The 16,857-nt window shown below is 42.4% G+C and overlaps 1 long non-coding RNA gene across 1 annotated transcript; it reads right to left on the bottom strand.

The window, feature by feature from the left end:
• Nucleotides 1-2,657: 2,657 nt before the first annotated feature.
• On the bottom strand, nt 2,658-16,399 carry LOC103178690. The gene is made up of 3 exons (XR_487894.2): nt 16,262-16,399; nt 8,812-8,913; nt 2,658-2,911 (listed from the first exon to the last, which is right to left on the bottom strand). It is a non-coding gene; the product is annotated as an uncharacterized LOC103178690 (long non-coding RNA).
• Between the last annotated feature and the right edge of the window lie 458 nt (nt 16,400-16,857).

The raw sequence follows: 16,857 nt of genomic DNA, 5'->3' as shown, positions 1-16,857 counted from the left end.
ACCAGAGCCTTATTCAGTACTCTAGGTGTGGTCTAGCCTTTGTCTGCTTCTGCTCTCAGAGCTCTCATACGGTGTACGAAGCAATGCATTCTCTCAGCTGAAGGATGTTATGTGAAAGTCAACAGTGTGAAGGAGGTTTAAAAATCCAGCACGTCAGCAAAGCTGAAAGTTATGCTTTGGTCTTACATAAGCTATCGGGTGAGACGTGAAGTATCTTTACAAGGAGATCTCATTGTTATTGAGGTATCGTGCCCTGCCCTCCACAAACCCACACAGCCACGGAATCCTCCCTCTGTTTGTTCTGCCTGTAATAATAATAATAATAATAATAACTTTATGAAGAATATCGTACAAGGAGAAGAGGAGGAGCAGAGGTGCTGGTGTTAATTCAAGGCTGTTTCGTGGACGAAATAAGATTAATTGACATTCTCCCTATAATTCCATCAGGATTAATATCTTAAATGTTAATATTCCTTCAGGAAGCATTTCTATACGCAGGTATTAACAGTATTAACAGTGCTGTATGACATCCTGTAACCTAGTAACTGGCTTGTAAATGCCAAAAACATTTACAATGCAAAGTGTGAATGATGATTTCTGCTGGAAACCTTGTTTGAGATTCAGTGAACTCACCAGCATAGTGTTGGGGGTGCGCTGTCTTGTCAGAGCTGACGTCCTTTGGATCAGACGTTAAATCAAGGTCTTGTCTGCCTTTTCAAGCAGCCATTAAATATCCCGTGACGTTCCGGCCCAGTGTTTGATGAGTAAATAGATATTCAGGCAGACCACATTACTTAACAGTGCTGCGGAGCTTGCTTTATGGAACACACTCATTTGTCCATTTATACTTGTCTACAGTTGGGACGAGCCTTCTGCTGCACGACACCAGATTTGAATCTTATCTAAATGGCCTGCTCCATAATCAGCGTCGGGCACGTGTAATAAATCCTGCCTCTCCTTCAGAAACACCGGCTAATTTGCATACATCACTCAGGGTAATTTACACATTACTTGCTAACCTACGAAGAGAATACTTTTTAAGTCACATTTTGATATCTCATTTACAGCGCAGCTCAATAGAGCTGATGGTAAGAAATGAATATTACTGTCTGGCAGGTTTCATAAATTATGTAGTGGGTTAGTTCATCTCACAGAGCCAGATGATTGCTACATGTGTTTGTTTAAAGCAATGGGATGGATGTTTGGGTTGAACTCGTTCTCAGAAATCCGAACGATAAATTTCAACTCCATCAATAACTATCATCAATAGGCAACAAAAATAATTCTTGTATTTGATATTGCGCCGAAAAGGTCTCAAAGCGTTTCACAGGGAATTGCTCTGAACTCTAGTGTCTGTGTTATTTGTAGGCAAATATGGCAGTCAATTGGCACACAGTGAGATCCCAGAAACAGCAATGAAGTGAATGATTGTCGGTCACGAAAAATTTGCAGGGCTATGGGGTAAGAGCGGTTGAGAGGGACTAGTTGGATAGCTCTTTTAAACAGCTGGCACAGATGGGCTTCCTTCTGTGACTCTATGACACAGGGTGAAATTCTCTTCCTTGAATAATGTCGTGGAATCTCTAACATCTACCTGGAATGGGACTTTGTTTAAATGTTTAATCTGATGGACGTCACCTTCAATAATGGATGACCCTGACCTGGAGAATTAGCCTTGATTGAGAGGAGCAACAGAAAAAGCAGGGTGTCACAGGTAAAAGTGTAGTGGCCTTCTTCTGTTCTGGAAATGTTTATGATTCAATTGTCGCCAGCCTTCACCAGCTCCCTGCCTCTGGACAGATCGACTTCAAGACCCTCATTCTCACCTACAAATAACTCACTTCTCTCCCTCCTTCACTGAGCAAAACCAGGCCTATTGCATGTCCCCAACACTTCCATCAATGGCCATGCCTTCAGACACTACGCCTCTAATCTCTGGAACTCCCTGCCTCAATCCCTCAATCCCTCCATCTCTCCCCTTATCTATATGTAAATCCCACTTGAAAACCTACCTCTTCAATAACAAAAACAACAACAACAAGATTCCATTTATAGAGTGCCTTTCACATCGGGAGTACGTCCCAAGGCAACTTCCCCTCCCCCTTCTCCCTTGTTGGTGTCCAATCCTGCCACTGTACAGAGCTATGAGATATTATCCTATGCGAAAGACCTATATGAATGCAAGTTGTCATTGCTTCTCGGCTGTTTGTGGGAGTTTACGAGGCGCAAAATAGATAAAGTCCTCACACTCGTGTTCAAATCTATTCACTCCCTAGCACCTCCCTACCTCTCCAACCTCCTCACTCCCCAGTCCATCACCCGGTGCCTCCTCTCGACTGGCACCGGTCTCCTGCTCGTCCCTCGCACCCTCCGCCCCACCATCGGAGGTTGTGCTTTAAGCGACTACACCCCAAAACTCTGGAACACTTTCCCTCAATCCCTCCGCCTTGCCCCCTCTCTCCCCTCTTTCAAGTCCCGCCTGAAAACCTTCCTCTTCGACCGTGCTTATGGCCACCTCCCCACTCCCCTCGGCTAGGAATCAGGCTTCACACGGTTAAGTGCTCTGAAGCGCTGCTCCGTGTGGAAGGCGCTATATGAGTGCAAGTTGTTATTGATGTTGTTGCTTTAACATAATAAGATTATAATGATGGAAGCTCTTGGTCTGACTGTCCTTTATTAAATTACATTGGCCTTACATCCTGACACCAGACTGGGCTGCATCAGCGACAAATTAAAAATCCGCAAGAGGTCGGAGAAATAAAGTCAATGGTCAGGAATGGGGCCAGCTGGGAGATGATTGAGACTCTACGACTGTGAAGGTTTGAGAGGCGCTGGATTGGAGTTTCATTAGTGAACCTACTGCAGGGCTCTCGAACAGATCTCTCCTGGAATGTATCAGAGGTGATAGGTCCTGGAAGTTGAATTGAAAAATAAAGTGAGTGAAAGCTCCTCGGATAATGTGCAATTACCTTCTATGACCTCATTTGGAACGGTCCTGATTATGAGCCATGTTGTTGGAATGAGAGTCCTCTCTGTCCAATGGCTGTAAAGGGTCAAAGTGGAAATGAATGGATTTGGGGCACTCTCCACCCAAGCACTGTTTGGTGCATCCGTCCATAATTGGTTGCTAAATTGACAATCTTGAGGAATCCAGGGATGACTTTGTTGTGTGAAATGGAAATGTACTAATAATAGACTGTTGGTATCAGTTGGTATCGTTCTCACCTCTGGGTTGGGGGGGAAAGTGCTGCATTGTGAGAGGTGCTGTCCTTCTGATGAGACGTTAAACCGAGGTCCCGTCTGCCTATTCAGGTGGACATTAATGATTCCAACAATCCCACAGATAAATTGGTCATTTAATTCATGACTGATTGTGGTACTTTGCTGCATACAAATCATCTGCTGCGTTTCCCTACAAAATACAGTCACGAAACTTGAAAGCAATTCCCATGTGAAGTATGTTCAGATGTTTCACTGTTATACAACAACAACTTGCACTTATATAGCGCCCTCCTCTCAGGGTAGCATCACAGAGCGCTTAACGGTAGCGGAGACTGACTCCGAGCCAGGGAGGAGGGAGGTGGCTGTAAGCACGGTCGAAGAGGAAGGTTTTCAGGCAGGACTTGAAAAAGGGAAAGAGGGGGCAAGGTGGAGGGACTGAGGGAGAGTGTTCTAGAGTATCAGGGAGTAGCGGCTGAAAGCGTGAACTCCGACGGTTGGGCGGAAGGAGCGAGGGATAAGCAGGAGGCTGGTGTCAATTGAGCGGAGGTGCCAGGTGGTGGATTGGGGAGTGAGGAGGTTGAAGAGGTAGGAAGGTGCCAGGGAGTGAATGGATTTGAACACGAGTGTGAGGATCGTGAAGTCGATCCGTTCAGCGATGGGGAGTCAGTGGAGCCTGGGCCAGAACTGGTGAGATGTGGGTATAGAATTTGGTCGGAGTCAGTATGCGGGTGGCCGAGTTTTGAATGAGCTGGACCTTGTGAATGGTGGAGTTTGGGAGACCGGCGAGGAGTGAGATGGGGTAATCCAAGTGGGAGGTGACAAACACACGCATGAGAGTTTCGGCTGCATTTGGGGTAAGGTACAGTCAGAGGCGGGTAATGTGGTGGAGGTGGAAGAAGGTGGTCCTGGTCAGGGACCAGATGTGGGGGAGGAAGGACAGCTGTGGGTCGAACCAGACTCTTAGATTGCACACTATTTGGTGAGTCTGAGGGAGAGCCCAGGGAGGTTGAGGAGTATGTCAAATGCAAAGATTATTGATATATTATTATAATTCGCAGTGGAGCTGGGAGGCATTAGTTAGGGCAGGGGAGAGAGATTTCACTATAATAATAATAATTATAATATTATAATAATTATCCTTGCATTTGGTATAGCACCTTACGATGTCCCTGAGATTCCTCAAAGCGCTTCAGAGGATAGACTGTAAATTAGATTGACTGTATTTTATGTGCGATACACGGCAGCCAATTTGCACACAGCAGTGTCCCACAACAGCCATGGAGTGAGTGACCAATTTTACTTTGTTTGCTTGGACACCTGGAGAAACTCTTTTCAAATAGTGCCATGGGGTCTTTAACAGTTTGTGACAGTTTTAAAGTTTCATCCAAAGGACAACACCTCTGGCAATGCAGCACATCCCCAGCACTGCATTGCAGTGTCAGCTTAGACTATGTGATTCCAAGCCGCAACATGAGGTTTGATCCTAACCTGTTGCCTCTGGTTAACTGAGATGAGGGCAAAAGCATTACCATGCTCAGCTTGATGAGGACAAAAATTCCATCCAATTGTTTTTTACTTCATCTCAGGACATAGGCAGCGCTAGCAAAAGTAGCTCTTATTAGTTCCCTGCTATTCCTGAGAAGATAGTGGTGGGACCTGCTCTTTAAACCTCTCCAGCCCTTGTGACAGCTTTGTTATGGTGTTCAGTTGGTGTGTTCTGGGATTTTGACTCAGCCACAGGGTAAAAAGCCTCTCGGATTCGTGGAAAAGTTATCCCTTGGTGAGGAAGGAGATAGTCAGTCACAAATCAGCTTTCTCCACATAAACAGGTGAGGTGGCAGATACACAGTGTGACGGCTTCTTTGATCAATACCTGACTAATGCTTTCAATAGGCTGAACATGCAATATCGTATTGTATAATTTACGATTACTCTCATCCTCCTGGGATTGGAGGGCATTATTAAAGGCAGTTTGCTGCCGCAAATTAGCATTAGTGAACTATCTTGGTGGGGGTGGGGGGAAAAGGGAATGCGGTAAGGGATGTGGTAATTATCACCAGTGTTACATTTCCTTCCCCACTCCCCCCTCAAATCATTCTCTAATGCTATTTCGCAACAATAACACTCTCCCTTTATATATCATCTTATTATGCAGGGATCGCAGTGCAAATTGCATGGGTTTTATCATTTCTCTTTCAGGAGACCTGATTCGAAGAAGTCTACTCTAAGATACAAGTTTTATTGAGCTCAGTGCTAGACCTATGCACAATGAGTTGATTACCAGTTTGATCTGCTCTGGCCCATTGACTTGTCAACGAACAGGTTACATGTTCATAGCCAGATTTTGAGCCATAATACAAGTGGTTCATGACAGCTTTAGAAAGCAAACATCCTGCATCGACTTGTCAAGAAGGAAACAAACCCAGTGCCTGTTGGCGTAAAACCTCACTCTAGAAGCAATATGTAAACGCCGTCAAGGCTATATGAGAGGCAGCAGATGGCAACAATTACCCTGTTAAATAAACAGCAACATCAAACTGTTTTTTTCAGCAAATGCAATGTGAACCAATGTTTCAACTGGTAGTACAGTAGAATCAAGCCATTTTAGCTCTGTACATAGTGTCAATCGCGCCCCCTTGCCAACTGGTAAATGAGTTACAGAGCTTGTGAAATCGAAACCTTGCATCCATCTCCAACACCCTCACACAGAATGCAATATCGTCTGTGTGATGTCTCAGAGTGCATGTTGTGCCGTTCACAGGCTGCTGCTGCCTTCATGTTATTGTCGGCGATTGAGCAGATCTCATTGTTGATTTTCTTGTTGGTGTCTAGAATTGTCTTATGCCCTCACCACACAGCCGCCTTATAGGTACCAGACTGGGCGTGAATCAGCCCTGTCTGAACAGGCAGAGGTATATGCAATGTTAAATGGGACAGAGAAAGTAAACCCACAACAATACTTTCAGATAGTCAAGCCACCAACACAGGTTCAGGGTTGTCTCAAGCAATGTCAGAACAGACACCAGGAATCATTTATTTACATAGACGAGAGTCAACAGCAGGTTGAGCCCAGAACACTAGATTCATTTAAGAAACAGCTCAACGCTGCAATGGGAGGTTTTGTGGGGTGGGTTCTCTGGAAGGATGAAATCAAGTGCATTGAAAAACCTTCATCTGCACTGCTCCTGTTCTCCTCTAAACATCGGTTTGATCAGCTCAGGTGCAGTGATATTTCCGAAACCACTGATAGCAAAGCCGACAGCCAAATCACTCAATACAGTGACAAGGAGGCTTTGTTCAACTTCTTGCACCTCCAGTGACAGGCTCAGCAGTCTCCCCCATTCTTCATAAACTTTAGAAATAACAGATTAAAGCGAGGCATGAAATAGTGTCAGTGTCTCAATGTGCTCGAAGGAAGAGATGGAACTAGAACCGACAGTTGTCTGGCTCACGTCTGAGCATTCCTGCTTCGATTGCAAACAGTAGAGCCCAATTCTATGCAGTGAGCCGGGAGGGATAGAGCGGTTGCACGTACAGTAGGTAGATTGTGGGTGAACTCAGTATCTTACCCCAACCAGTTCTGACAGTGCAAACAGGCACTGGGAACCATTGTCATTGACCATTAATTAACTGCTGAATAGATTAGCTGCTGGGTTTGGCTGTAAAACAACATTCGCTTCATTTCTAGTTAATTTTGTTTTATAAATCACTTTGACATGTTAGCTGCAAATGGAAGGTACTAAGTAAACAGATTTTATCGTTATAAGCTCGGCCACTTACTTAAAGGGTCTATGCATCCTTCAAACTTTAGAAGCCAAGAATTTACTTCGGCCCATTCGATCTCATCCTTCCAGAATACCCACCGTCTCCTCATCACAGCATCAAGCTGCTGTTTACAAGAGACCCAGCATCTGGCCTCAACCAACATGTTCCTTAATTACCCTCAGGGTAAAGAAATACTTCCCGGTCAGAGTCAGTCCTGAGATTGCCCTTTGCAACTCTAAAGCTGTGTCCCCTTGTTCTACTGTCGTGTTGCATCTGAAAGTATTATTCTGTGCTGCCTCTTTCAATCCCATTTAAAATGTTGTGTACAATACAGCCGAGGAAAAAACATGCAAGAGAGAGAAGTTGAAGGCCAGGAGTGAGAGAACAATCACTTAGCAGATGATAACCCTTTTCTAACGTCCTGTCTGGGGAGAGAGAGAGAGGACTGGGAGGCAAACACAGGATACATTATTTATAGCGGATCTGTAGCATGATATTAAACAAAGGTCACAGCCAAAAGGCTTTCTTTCTTTCCCCTTTTTTTCACAAAAAGCAAATTATTTTCTTTTAAGTCACTCATGCATCATTGATGGCATTAAGGGATGTGAAGGAAAGAGAGTTTTTGTTTGAGATTTGGGCAACAACAACAACAACAATAACTTGCGTTGATAGCACAAACCAAAGAGGGAAGATTGGAAAGATGTCTTTACACGGCCAGTGGGGGAATGCGTAATTCTCTGCAAATTTGCAAATTCAAATTTGTTTAGAAAGGTTCAAATTAGATACAAGCTTAGAAAAAAGGAATAATGTATGAAAGTGAGAAGGAGAATAGGATTAGACTCAATGTGGTGTCAGCCAGGCTCGGCTGATAGCACTCTCAGAAGGTTGTGAGTTCAAGCCCCAAGTCGGGACTTTGAACTCATATCGTCTTGGAGGCTGACATTGTTGGAGGTGTCATCCTTCAGATGAAATATTAAGATGAGGCCCTATCATGAGGCTCAGGTGTTTGTTAAAGACCCCATGTCACTATTCAAAAAGAGATGGGAATTTCTCCCGTTGTCTTGGCCAACAATCCCTCAAATAAAGAATTAATTTCATGGCTGTTTGTAGGACAGTGCTATGCACAAATTGGCTGCTTCATTTCCATATATGATATGATATGATATGATATGATATGATATGATATTATATTATATTATATTATATTATATTATATTATATTATATTATATTATATTATATTACCTTTACTTTACATTGTGTCCTGTGAAGTGCTTTCAAATGTCCTCCTGATATTAAAGGCACTATATTAAATTCAAGGATAAAAATTAATATGTGGAGGGAAAGACAAATGTAGGTTTGATATTCCACACAGCCTTGCAGTTCTATTGAGTAACACCGTGTGTTGGTGTCCAGGTTGTGTGCACATGGTAATTGATTCCCTCTCTTCATTTTCTATTCAAATGCAGACTTATCCTCCTGTGAGATGACATTGTTAACACAATAGAAGCACTGATGAGAATGCGTCACAATTAACAAGAGCATTTGTTTTATAATGACACTTAGTGTTACATCAGATTTATTTCTCTTGAATTTCACAGCCCTTATAGTCTGTAAGTTCTGGAATCCATTTACAAACCATCCTATTTGTGAAGAACGCTGAGAAAATAGGACATTGTGAGAACAATGGGTGTGAGACTAGAATTGATCATCTTCATCTGAAATTGATCACTGCATAACTGAAATTGAATACACCGTAAGTGAAATTGATCAACACATATAAGACTCAATTGAATGGTCATTAGTTCTTGGTAATGAAACTCACCCAAATATGGTCAAAGAAGCATTCGCACTGTCTGCCCATTCGATATCCCGGAGCAATTTTTTTTAGATGATTTCATGAAAAAGTTGAGTGCAGATTACAATTCTGTGAAACAATGTGCAGGCACAGATATCAGTTTTTTGTACATTTGGGTTGATTTCATTCTGCCTTACAACAGAGAGCAAAAGATTTTAACCAAGAGCTGGACTTCTTTTCTAATGCAGTGACTGGTAAATTTCAGATCAGTGCAATCGATCAATTTCAGCTCAATCGCCAGCTTCTGGGTGTACCTGACTTGAATGGAAATGTTGTCAACATTCAGGCCTGATTGTGGGTTCAAATGCCATCCGGTTCTCTTCTCCAGGGAATTGCAAGTGTTAAGTGCCTTATGTTCAGTGTTAGAGGGAGCCGCTGTGATGCATTTCTTCGGAAATTGTCTGAGGCTCCCCAGTCTAGACTGCTCATGAGAAATGGCCTTAAGGGCAAGATTCTCACTGATCAGCCCATCAGATGAGGAGGGGGATTATAGACTATAGCTCCTTGCCCTCAACAACAACATCTCCAAAGCTCCAAGTTATTAATCCAAAATACCATCCCTTTCGCTCCAGGTAAGAGATGGACAAACAATAAAGGGATGGAATGTAGTCATTCAGCACCTCTGCTTATTTGGCATCCTTATACTCAGCTAAGTCACTAGTTGGGAGTTTGAACTTGCATAGTCTAAGCTAACACTCCAGTGTAGTGCTGTGGGAATGTAGCATTGCCTGAGATGCTGTCCTTTGGACGAGACTGCCTGTTCAGTTGGAATTTAAAGATGCCATGGCACTGCTTGAAAGCAGGAAATTTTTTTCCCCTGTATCCTGGCCAACAATCTTGAAGATAAAATTGGCTTTTCATTTCATGGCTGTTTGTGGGATATCACAATGTGCAAATAGACTGCTGTGTTCGCCTACACATACACAGTCGCAACACTTAAAATCCTGGGAACAGCTCCGAGATGTTTCGACAATGTGATAAAGCGTTTATATCAAATGCAACGGTTCTTACCATTAGATAAACAAGAGAGGAGGATGTGGGCTGACATTTACTCAGCACTGCTCAGTTGAATTGAGATTGCTCTACTGTTGGCGACCAGTGCTTAGTCATCCACTTGTACCACAAGTAATGAGGTCATTAATTGGTTCTTTTAAATGCCTTGGATTTGGTGCGTGATTCTTTTCCTATACAGAGATGCACTAAATGCAGAAATCAACGGTGGGAGTGGATCAGCACACAAAGAGAAGGGTTACAGAGCTTGTTTAGAGACGGTGTGCTCACAGACATCTATCCTTGTAGCTATATTTCCAACCGAGTAACCAATTACATGCTTGAGAAGCACCAGGGAGAATGTTGGAGGAATTTACAAAGAAAAGCCAAATAAACCTCCCTAAAATTATAATCGCTATTAATCACTAATCTCTATCATCTGTGCGCAATTGGCTGCCGTGTTTCGCCCACAAAATATACAGTCAATTAACTTTACAATATATTCTGTGAAGGGCTTTGAGACATCTTGAAAACATGATAAGGTGCTGTATCAAATTCAAGGATCCTTATTATTATCTCATTCGCCTACAAAATACACGTCACAGGAAAATCCTGCAAAGCGCTTTACGAAGTCCTTCTGATGTGAAATGTGCGATATCAAATACAAATAATTTTTATTCTAATCTCCTTTTCTCAAAGACTTAATACTCTTTGCCTGGTTCCCAGTTTGGACCCAATTGGAGGCCAGTTTTCTGCTGTTTGTAAAGTCACAGGCAATCACATTAGCTTACTTGAGGAGGCAACTGTTGAAAAGGCATAAGGGGGTTATTCCTGCTTCCAGATCACTTGGGGCCCAGTGAATGGGTTAATCATCATTAGGTTGTCAGAACCATTGAAATTTATAGCACAGAAGGAGGTCAGTTGACCCATTATGTCAGTGTTGGTTCTCCGATAGAACAACCTGTTTGATCCATTCTTCAGTATCTTAGCTGTTAATTAATTAATTTAGCAAATTTCACCCCAATGTGCTTTATTGTCTATTCAAGATGCAACTGAGAAGCTGGGAAATGCACTGTAGGAAGGATTCGGGAGTGTTAGAAGCCTTGCTGTGTGGTCTTGTTGTTAATTGCTTGAGCTATGCTTAATTCCCTTGTACAATTAAACCTAGGTTATTGCTTCATTTATTCAAAAAGTCTCTCCAAATTTGTTCCGAACAACTGTGCTAATTTTCTACTAATCACATTACAGGATGCATGTTATTTCACATTTGCATATTTTACCCTCTCTCCTTGCCCTCCCCCCAGTAGAAAATGTATTCTTCATCACACATTGCTTTTATTTTCATCCGCGTGACACGGACTTAAATATAATTTACAAAGCCAAATCAATATGCACAGTTGCCTACAACAGTCACTGCATTTTACAGTTTATCCTATGAAGCACTTTGAATCATAGAATGATAGAATTATTTAATAAAGGTTCATCATAACTTCCTGACTTTTGTATTCTATGCCCTTATTTATAAAGTCTAATATCCCATATGCTTTTTTAAAAGCTTTATCTACCTGTCCTGTCACCTTCAAATATTTATTTACATGAACCCCAGGTCTCCTTCGCCCCCTTTAAGATTCTACCATCAGCTTATATTGCCTCTCCTCATTCTTCCTCCCAAAATGGATCATTTCGCATTGCTCCACATTAAAATTAATCTGCCACGTGACTGCCCATTTTACCAGTCTATGTCCTCGCAGTCTGCTACTATCCTCCTCACCACTTACTACGTTTCCTAGATTAGTATCATCTGCAAACTTGGAAATTGTACTCCCTATACTCAAGTCCAGGTCATTTATATAGATTAAAGACAGCAGTGGTCCCAATACTGACCCCTGGGCGACACCACTGCACACTTCCCTCCAGTCAGAAAAACAACTGTTCACTCTCTGCTTTCTGTCTCCCAGCCCGTTCTGTATCCATGCTGCCACTGTCCCTTTAATACCGTGAGCTTCTATTTGCTTACAAGTCTCCTATGTGGCACTTTATCAAACGCCTTTTGAAATCCCATATAAACTAATTCAACTGCCCACCTTCATCCATCCTTTCTGTTACTTTGTCAAAAAACTCGTTAGACATGATTTGCCTTTAACAAATCTATATTGGCTGTCCTTTATTAATACATAATTTTCAAAGTGAAAATTTTGTCCCAGATTATAGTGTCTAGAAGTTTTCCTATGAATGACGTTAGACTGACTGTAACCTTCAATTGGTCAAAACCATCTCTAACCAAGTTAAAGTTGTGGCGAGGTAAGCTGCCTTTTATAAACTGAAGATCGATATCCGTATAAACACTGAGGCAATTCAACTTGATTCGGCTCTCTATCAGGCGCCTAGGCTGACACATCAGTGCAGTGCTGGGGGAGCACTACATTGTTGAAGGTGCCATCCTCTGAGATATTAAAACCGGGTTCCGGTCTGGCTGTTCTGGTGAATGTCAAGGCAATCTGAAAAGAGAAGGTTATCCCCCAGATAAAATTAATCTCCTGGTAGTTCATGGGACATTGCTGTGTGCAAATCGGCTGCTTGCAAAGTACACAGTTTTTGTACTTACAAAGTACACAGCAATTGTTACTCTAAACAAAACGTAAAATACTGAAACAAAAATAGAAATCGATAGGAACGCTCAGCGGGTTAGGCAGCATCTACGGAGAAAGGAAAGTGAGTCAACGTTTTGGGACCATGACCTGAGCAGGTTGGGAGGGAGAGGCTTTTAAGGATTAACAGAGGAGGGTAAGCAGGGCAAGGAAGACAAAGGAGAAAATGGGGCAGAGGAGAGGGGCTGATGGATTAAAGCGTTGTTAATGATGCAAAACAAGGGTGCGGATTGCAACAAAACAGGCAGATCAGAGAGCGAAGAGGTTCTATCTTGGACCCAGATGATGTGGTAATGGTCACAGAAGAGGGCTGGGGAAAAGTGAGCTGTTACGGTCTGAAATGATTGAAATAAAATTGTTACTTTAAAGTGCTTCGAGATGTTTAAACGATGGCAAGGATTATAAAATACAAGTATTATTAATATTGTTATTAAAATTATCTCACAGGGAATTCAACCTGATCTTCTGAAATCAATTAATCTCTGTATTAATGCTTTCAAAGTGTCTATGCTTCCTGTGCCAGCCTAGACAGTGGTGGTGAATGGGATGGGGTTAGTATCTCTTGCCAATTTTAGTAATACATTAACGCAAAGAACATTTTACTATCATACAAGATGGCTTTGGGGGGGTTTCTATGCACCGTAAATCTATCATTAATGAACCATTCCTCACGCATGCCTTTGGCCACTTGCGAAATCTAAAGTACCCAATCGTTTTAAATTATAAATTAAAATCATGTAAGTTTAAACTTTTACTTCTGATTAACACTGAAATAATTAACTGCAGAGATTAATATTCTATTAATTTCTCGGCGCTACTGTCATTTGTTGCATGGTATGGTTTAATTACAGAGCCTGGTAAACTGGGTCTGGCTTCCGGAGAGAGACTGAGCATTTCATTCTGTACTTCGGTGGGAACTATCAATAGTTTGCTTTGGGCACTATTAAGCACGGTGATGGCTTGATGGCGTTCTGTGCGTGCCAAATACCGACTGACCAACACATAAAATGTTGTATTTTTAAAAAGGAATTAATCGTAGCATCAATTGCTTTTTGCTGGGAATCTGTTCCACATACCTTGCATTTCTTCTAATCTCTACTTTCATTTGAGTGAGGTGTCCTAATTTTAAACGTATGCCCTGTTGTTCTATGGCTGTGACCTAATAAGCCTGCTACCATCTACGTCTATTATGGTTCTTAGCAGGTTTGAAGTTCGGGGTCAGAAATGGAGCAGTGAAGCATTGCTCACACTTTTGTTTGGTCAGCCAGGTGCCTGACATAAACGGAAACCCATACCTTTTGCTAACAAGAGCTTTCAGTCAAGTATATTCGTCCTGATCAAGATGAATCTGCCTAAAGTGTGTGACTAAATGTTGCAGTAAACGTACCATTTCCACATGATTCTGTTGGATTTTGGAGTTAAGCATCTGCTTTGATGAGCTTTGAACACAAGCTTTTTTCCATCTGCCCTGGCCAGACCATCCCAGTGCTGCTAGAAGTCAGGATAATCATGAGAACCGAGTGACCAGAGGTTGTAATGTCTGCTCAGTAAGCCAAGGCAAGCGTATGTGTGTGATGTGACGTGAGAACCTCGTCCATGTATTCATCACGTCCAGGCTCCCACTACCCTAACTCCCTGCTCACTGGTCTTCCCAACTCTTCCCTCGACAAGCTGTAGATTATTCAGACCTCTGCTGCTCGTGTCCTCTCCTACACCAAGTTCTGTGAGCTGATCACCCCCATCCTCGCCCAGCTCCAGAGGGTCGAGTTTAAGATCCTTGTCCCCACCTTTAAATCCATCCATGGTCTTGTTCCTCCCTACCTCTGCGACTACTAAACCTCCGCCTACTAAATCTTGTGACTGTGCCTCTGTTGGGAGCATTTGTATGTGATTTGTGAGCGTGCACGTGTGTAAGTGTATATGTATGGGTACGTGTGTGAGTGTGAGCATATGTGTGTTTGTGACTGAATGGGGAGAGCGCATTAAACATTCTAAAACAAGGGGAGGGAAGGTGTGCCCTCCTCACAGAGGGCGCTATCCGATTCCGTCTAGAAACACGGAAATACGGAATCAGGGAAAAGTGGGTCAGTGCTGTAGAGGAGAGTCTGGTAAAAGAATATAAAATAGAGCAGCAATGCAGCGTAATGGTGCTTGTGCTATTTTTATCCCTATTTCCGTTTATGATTCATTGCAAACCTGTTCCCTCTGAGGCATTGAATGGCAATGCTGCACCAAAGCTAGAAAGATGAGAAAAATCTCTCAGCCCCGCGTGTTAAAGAATGATACTTGTCCACAGGTCTGTGCTAGCTTTTTATAGGGTCTGTAAAATGCATTGTTCAGTCCTTCCCCAATACAATTTTAAGAAGGAAAGTGTGAATGCGGGCAAGTGCTACTGTGATGAAGCGCTAAATCAAAATGAAGGGATTATTATTCTTGTATTCTGTGAAACGCTTTGAGACAGCTCAATGGTGTGATAAGGCGCTACATCAAATGCAAGAATTTTCAATATTATTACTACTACTGCACTGAAGTGGCATTTCAGACTGAGACGCAAATTCTTCCATGTAGATTAATCCCACAACTTTAAGGGTCACTGTTATCTACAATTCAGATGTTAAACACAGTCATTTCATGTTGCCCCTGCCTCCCTCCTCCCTCCTCCCACAGGATTAATGTGTGAAAATCCCAAGTGATGACCTACGTGTTCGGAATGACATATAAATTAGGATCGTTCCCCTACAGATTGGCTCATGAAGCATTTCTGTTCCCATTTCACTGGTGACAGCCTATGGGGGGGGGCCAAGAACAACCATTGCATTCCCTTCCCCTCCTGAAGACAAGTGGAACATAGACACTGACCTCTATTTTTCCACAAGTGGGGATTCATCAAGGACAAAAGGCACAAAGGGATGAGCAGATGGGAAGATAATAAAAATAATAATCCTTGCATTTGATATAGCGCTTTTCACGTCTTCTCAATGTCTCAAAGCACTTCACAGAATAGACTGTAAAGTGAATTGACTGTATATTTGTGGGTGAAAGATGGTGGAGAGTGAAGTCTAATCTATGGCTGAAATAATGTGAACAGTGAGTGTTTAATAATGCAACAGCAGGAGCATTCTTCCTGGAGCGAGGACTAATTTGCTTAACAGTGGAACAAATTTACTGATTACAAAATGAACCGGTTGAGTGCATCATTGTTTACCTGTACTGTAGCAGCAGAATGATGCCTTTTAAAGTACAATGTAAGTACAGAAGTATTAAAGATACAAACGCACTGAAAACGTCAGCTATAATCTAGTGACTGTTGTAGCTTCACACAAACCCTTATGTTCACTTACTGCTTATCTGTGACAAAGTACTATATTAATAACTCCGAGTTTATGCGACAACTTTCACGGAAAGTAAAGGTCTCAAAGCTCTTTACAAAACAAGATGTTGCCATACATCTCCTTCCTAATTAAAAAATCACCAGCAAAATCTTACTGTTGGGAGAGACGCGTTTTGAATAGTAGTTTAGGAACAAGATACAGTCATTGCTATAGATCGTGTTTGGAAAGGGTGTTGTATGTGTGTGTACCATCCACTCCGCTTTGGCAGCCATTGCTGGCCTTCAGCAAGTTGCAACTTGAATTCTTAATGGATAGTATCAGTTTAGGATGGGAGCTGCCACTGGCTTAAAGCTCTGAAACTCAATCAACCTCAGATGGTATCAGGAACCGTGAGAGCCGCGCTTAAGTGCTAAAGGAACAGTCAGTAGAAACTCGAGCTTCACTTACTGTCAGCAACTCGGTGTTAAGGGCAATGTATAAATCACTCTCCTTCCTGATCTGATTGTGCAGCAGTTGCATTGCACATCGGCACAGTGAGTGTTGCATTGTTGGAGGTGCCATGCTTTGCATCGGATGTTGAACCCAGGTCCCGTCTGTCTGTTCGGGTGGACGTTGAAGATCCCATGATACTATTCAAAGAGGCAAAGGAGATCCTCTCAGTGTCTTGGCCGACAACCCTACAGATAAAATTGTTCATTCACCTCCTGGCTCTATGTGGGACTTTTCTGCGCACAAATTGGTTACCTTTTTGTCTAAAAATACATGGTATTTATTGTAAACCTCTTTGGGATATTTTAATACTGTAGCAAATACAATAAATGTTATTGCTATTTTTAGTATTTCTCACTGTCATGCTTGTAACTCCAGTGATAGAATCTTAGGTCCTCTGCTACAAGAGTCAAATTAGAGCCTGTTCCTCATAACTAGTATAGTATATGGAAGTTAAAGGTATCTGTGTACCGTATGAAGACACCGAAAAGGGAAGAGAGTTTCTCCCAGTGTCCCAGCTAACAATCTACCAGATAAAAGTTTGACTCGGGGAG

Source organism: Callorhinchus milii, unplaced genomic scaffold, assembly GCF_018977255.1.
Source record: "Callorhinchus milii isolate IMCB2004 unplaced genomic scaffold, IMCB_Cmil_1.0 Scaffold16, whole genome shotgun sequence".
In the NCBI taxonomy this organism is placed as follows: Eukaryota; Metazoa; Chordata; class Chondrichthyes; order Chimaeriformes; family Callorhinchidae; genus Callorhinchus; species Callorhinchus milii.
This window is presented reverse-complemented; position numbering and strand designations above follow the sequence as displayed.